Consider the following 6,015-nt stretch of genomic DNA (forward strand, 5'->3'; position numbering starts at 1 on the left):
GATTTTTCAAGGCTAAGTTTAAAAAGAGAGCATTGTTGAAATTTTTCTCAATGGAATACTTTTACTCTTCTTTTTTGTCCATTATTTTTCCCAACCTCTTTAACTTTGACCCATTTTTCTCAATATCTTTTTATTTTTGTTTGAAGATTGAGTTTTTCTTTTTCTTTTAAGACGCAAAGTCCACCAATTTTTCCCCCAACTTGATTCTTTCAAACTACTCTTTTAAAATTTAATGCTCTCTTAGAACATTCTTTTCAATTCGGTTTTATGGGATAGTTTGAAAAAATTTCGTTTCATTTGTTTGGCTCAAAGGGGCTTGCAAAGGATGTTCCTAACTTGGTTTGGACTTTTTGGCCTTTGGTTCAACTAATCAAAGAACATGCCTTGATCACTTCTTATCATTTTTATGCAATTAAGAGATTTAAAGATTCAAACAAGTCCAATTAGACAAATCAAATGTTGATTCTCACTCATGTGTTTGGCTCAGTCCCTTACTTGTTTGGATTCACACTTTTTAATACAAAAATATTTGCAAAGATCTTATTACATAAAATTGAATTTTCAATTTGCAAAATTTTTCAAGTTATGACATTATGTGACTTTTTCACAAAAGTTTAGCATGCATCTCATTTTGCTCAATCAAAGCTTAATTTAAAGTATGCTTATCATTTCTAATCATGTGATCAGGCTTTAAAAATTTTGTTATAGCCATTTTGTTTTTGGTTTTGAAATTTGTTTTTTGAGTTTTTTGAACAAACAAATTTACTTTTTGCATATTTACACAATTTAGTCAAAAAAAGAAATTTTTTAAATTACATCAAGTCTTGTCCCCCCTTTTTAAATGAAGGCTTGTCCTCAAGTCTTAAAAAAAATTGGGATTTACTTGATGTGATTTAAAAAATTTGTTTAAATTGTCTAATAAAAAAAATTGAAAGAATTTAATTTTTACCACGTACTGGATTGCCTTCCAGTTAACGCTCTTTTAACGTCAGTAACTTGACGTTAAATTTTGGACAAGATTATGTTGTTTGATCATCGATGATGGAGCCTGATTCATCACCCAAATAAAGTTTTAACCTCTGTCTGTTTACCACCCAAGTTGCTTTAGTCTTGGGGTCTTTCAATTCAACTACTCGTATTCTTTTACTTCATTAATGACAAATGGCCCTTCCATGTGGTCATGAATTTTCCGGGAAGTATTTTGAGCCTTGAGTTGAATAAAAGTACCTTTTGCCCTTGATATAAGTTTTTCCTTTTAATTCTGGAGTCATGGTACTTTTTTGTTTTCTCTTTATACAGTCTTGAGGACTCATATGCTGGTTACCGCATTTCTTCCAATTGATGGAGTTGATCTTGTCTTTTAATCTATGCATCCTTTAAATCAAAGTTTAGAAATTTGAGAGCCCAATGGGCTTTATGCTCCAATTCAACTAGTAGATGACAAGCTTTGCCATAAACATGTTGATATGGAGTTTTGCCTATTGGTGACTTAAATGCAGTTCTGTAGGCCTAGAGAGTATCATCTAGTTTTTGTGACTAGTCTTTTCTTGAAGTAGAGACTGTTTTTTCCAAAATTCTTTTTAATTCTCTGTTTGGTACTTCTGTTTGGCCATTAGTTTGTGGGTGATAAGGTGATGCTACCTTGTGTTTAACATTATACAATTCTAGGGTTCTTTTCAATTGGGAATTTATAAAATGATATCCCCCATCACTTATTAATACTCTAGGTGTGCCAAAACGCGTAAAAATATTCTTTTTCAAAACTTTTATCACAGTTTTTGCATCGGCTTTGGGTGTTACTAATGCTTCTACCTAGCGGAAAACATAGTCAACAGCCACCAAGATATATTCTTTTGAAAATGATGATGGGAAAGGTCCCATAAAGTCAATTCCCCAACAATCAAAAATTTATATTTCTATAATATTTTGTAAAGGCATTTCACTTTGTTTCCCAAGTACCCCGGACCTTTGGCATGCATCACACTTTTGGACATACAATTGGGCATCTTTATAAATAGTTGGCCAAAAGAATCCAGATTAGAGTACTTTTGCCGCAGTTCTATTCCCATTGTAATGTCCCCCATAAGCGGAATTATGGCTATGCCATAATATTATTTTGGCCTCATTTTCATCAATACGTCATCTAATAATGTTATCGGTTCCTTCTTTAAGTAAATAACGTTCATCCCAGACGTATTGGTTCACTTTCTTGAGAAAAATTTTCTTTTGCTGATAATTAAAGTGTTCACGGATTATATCTGAGGCTTTATAATTTGCTATATCAGCAAACCATGGTCTCGCCTGAAGTTAAGATAGCTTTTTATCAGGGAATGTTTCCGCTATTTCTTGTTCTCTGAACGCGACTTCTGTATTAACCAGTCTTGACAGATGATCTGCCACTTGGTTTTCCTTACCACTCTTGTTGCGGATTTCTAAATCAAATTCCTGCAAAAGTAACACCCATCTAATTAATCGTGGCTTGGAATCGGGTTTCTTTAGAAGATATTTGATTGCGGCATGATCAGTATAAACAATTGTTTTTGCCCCAATCAAATAACTTCTAAATTTTTCCAATGCAAATACTGTTGCTAGCAGTTCTTTTTCAGTTGTAGCGTAATTAATTTGTGCTTCATTTAGAACTTTGCTAGCATAGTGTATTGCATGAAATACCCATACTCGTCGCTGTCCTAGAACTGCACCAAGTGCATAATCGCTCGCACCACACATTAGTTCAAATGGCGATTTCTAGTTAGGTGCAGTAATGACAGGAGCAGTTACCAAGCACAATTTTAACTGTTTAAATGCTTCTAAACAGGAATTATCAAAATTACAGGCAGAATCTTTTAAGAGTAAGTTGTATAAAGGCTTAGCTATTTTGGAGAAGTCCTTGATAAATCTACGATAGAACCCAGCATGACCGAGAAAGCTTTTGATTCCTTTAACATTTGTTGGAGGAGGTAGCTTCTCGATCACTTCTATTTTAGCTTTATCAACTTCTAGTCCTTTAGCTGAAATTTTATGCCCAAGTACAACTCCTTCAATGACCATGAAATGGCATTTTTTCCAGTTCAGAACCAAATTAGTCTTCTCGCATCTTGCCAAAACTGTCTCCAAATTTGTTAAGCAATTTTCGAAAGAGTCTCTGAATACAGAAAAATTGTCCATGAAGACCTCGATGCATTTCTCCATTAAATCAGTGAAGATAGCCAGCATGCATCTTTGAAAAGTTGCAGGAGCATTACATAGTCCAAATGGCATTTTTCTGTATGCATAAACACCAAATGGACATGTAAATGCTGTCTTTTCTTGGTCCAATGGATCTACAACAATTTGATTGTATCCGGAATACCCATCTAGGAAACAGTAGAAGGCTTTTCCGGCTAATCTTTCCAACATTTGATCCATGAAGGGTAGAGGAAAATGGTATTTTCTTGTGGCGGTGTTGAGTTTGCGGTAATCAATGCAAACTCTCCAACCAGTAACAGCTCTGGTCGGAATGAGTTCATTGTTTTCATTTTGGATCACCGTCATCCCTCCTTTTTTCGGCACCACTTGGACTAGACTTACCCATTTTCTATATGAAATATGGTAAATCATGCCAGCCCTATCATTTTTACAATCTCTTTCCTTACTACCTCCTTCATTGTCGGATTAAGTCTTCTTTGTGGTTGAGCACATGGTTTGTAATCATCTTCCATCATGATTGTATGCATGCAATATGATGGACTGATGCCTTTGAGATCTTTTAAGGTCCATCCCAGTGCTGCTTGATGCTTTTTCAAGACTTGTATATGTTTTTCTTCTTCCAATTTGGACAGCTCACTATTGATAATAATTGGATTGTTGGTTTCCCCATTTAAAATAACATATTTCAAATGGGGTGGCAATTCTTTCAGTTACAGTTCTGATTCTTTTTCGGCTGGTCCACTTAGATTTTGATGGAGGAATAATTCATCAAAAAAATGTCTGAGGATTTCTTCTTCCACTCTATTTTCTTGCATCTCCGAAGAATTATCAGGTTGAGGGTGCTCTGCACAAATTTCTTCAATAACATCTAGTTGCAGACATTGCCCTTTATCCTTCGGATGATGCATTGCATGGAAAATGTCAAATTCGATTTCGTCGTCTGCAAATCAGACTAGTAGTTTGCCATTTTCCATGTCGATCCCCATTTTTGTTGTTCTCATAAAGGGTCTCCCTAAAATGAGTGGAATCTCCGTATCTTCATTTATGTCAATGACAGCAAAATCAACAAGGATTAAGAATTTGTCCACTTTAACCAGGACATCCTCTACAACTCCTTCGGGATATTTTTTGGATCTATCTGCTAGTTGCAAGGACATCCTTGTAGGCTTTAATTGAATTCCTCCAATTCTTTTCATCATGGACAGTGGGATCAAGCTTATACTTGCGCCAAGATCGACAAGAGCCTTGCCTACAGACACATTTCCTATAGTAACTGGAATGGTCACACTGCCTGGATCTTTATATTTGTGAGGAATGTTTGTTTGAAGAATTGCACTACAGGTGGCATTAAGTGAAACAACTTCTTTTTCTTGATAGCTCCGCTTTTTAGTTAACAGTTCTTTCATGAATTTGGAGTAAATAGGCATTTGCTCCAAGGCCTCAACAAAAGGAATGTTGATTTGCAGAGTTTTGAATATTTCCATGAATCTTGCGAACTGTTCTTCTTTTTTGGCTTTTAACGGAGCTATCAGGTAGGGTATTTTTTTTCTGTACTAGTGAGTTTGGCTTTTCTTACCTCACTAGTCTCCTTTTCTTTTCCTTCTTTTCTATTTTATTTTTCTTCTTTATTATTTTTTTAATCTAATCTTTCTTTTTGTTTTTCAACTCCACCAACTATCTTTCCACTTCGAGTTGTAACACTTTCACAAAAATCTGACTTGACTAGATAAGTTTTTGTCAAGCTGTTGATTTGTTCTTCTATTTTTGTGAGAGCATCCTTGGTGTTTTGTTGATGATTGATAGTGGTTTGTATGAATTGGTTAAGAATTTTCTCCAATTCGTCATGATAAGTAGGAGTTGATTGGAAAGAATAGACATTTTGATTGTTTGAACAATTATTGCACCAAGAACTTGCTCTATTAGTTTGCCTTATTTGTTCAAGAAGATTTTGAATTTTTTGATGAACCATATTGAGCTTGGATTGAAATTCTCTGAGGAATTACTCAACTTCTTGTTGTAGATCAACATGTTGGTCCATATCTAAAATTTAGAGATCAAAACGAATCGTTTTGTCTATTTCCAAAAAGAAAGGAGATTAGTATGTAGAGAAATCATAATGTACATCTTTGCAGAAAATATACATATTTAATAATCCACAATTTTGTACAAAGTTAAAAAGAAATAATTTGTACAAAAGAAAAATAAGTTTATGCACAATTATTTGATTAATGATATATAAATATAAAATCTTTTATTATTAAAGCAATTCCCCGGCAACGGCGCCAATTTGTTTAAAGCGTATTTCGGTGTATTTTAGTTTTCTCCTCTCAACAAATCGTCCTGACAGCAGTTTCAATTTGTTGAAAGATTAATACTCTCATTTTTGTTATGTTCTTTTTGTTTGATTAAGTAAGAGTACTCGGTTTTACTCTTTGAACACCATCTCAGCTTTGTTGAAATAAATTACAACGTCGGTATAATGGCTTCAAGAATATTCCAGTTACGACTTACTTCATTAATAATCATGTAAATAAGTCATTCCTTATTCGCCCCATCTCGGCTTTACATACTTATTAAGTACCTTTGAATACCATCTCGGTTTTGTGGAATAAATTCTAACACCGGTTTAATGGTATTCTAATATATAAAAGTGATTAATAGTTAGTTGTTAGATACAAATAAATAATTAAAGAACAAAAGAATAATAAATTTAAGTGACATTTTATTTCTTTACTCCCTTTCGGGTTCATTTTATTAACAAACCAAATTTCCTCCTTAAGGAAGGTTGGTATTAAAGAATAAATAAAATGTGGAAAATAAAGAACAATA

The 6,015-nt window shown here is 33.8% G+C and overlaps 1 pseudogene; it reads right to left on the bottom strand.

The window, feature by feature from the left end:
- The window catches only part of LOC109330835, a 29,727-nt pseudogene extending 25,057 nt beyond the window's left edge, over positions 1-4,670 (bottom strand).

This window comes from Lupinus angustifolius, chromosome LG17 (assembly GCF_001865875.1).
Source record: "Lupinus angustifolius cultivar Tanjil chromosome LG17, LupAngTanjil_v1.0, whole genome shotgun sequence".
Classification (NCBI taxonomy): domain Eukaryota; kingdom Viridiplantae; phylum Streptophyta; class Magnoliopsida; order Fabales; family Fabaceae; genus Lupinus; species Lupinus angustifolius.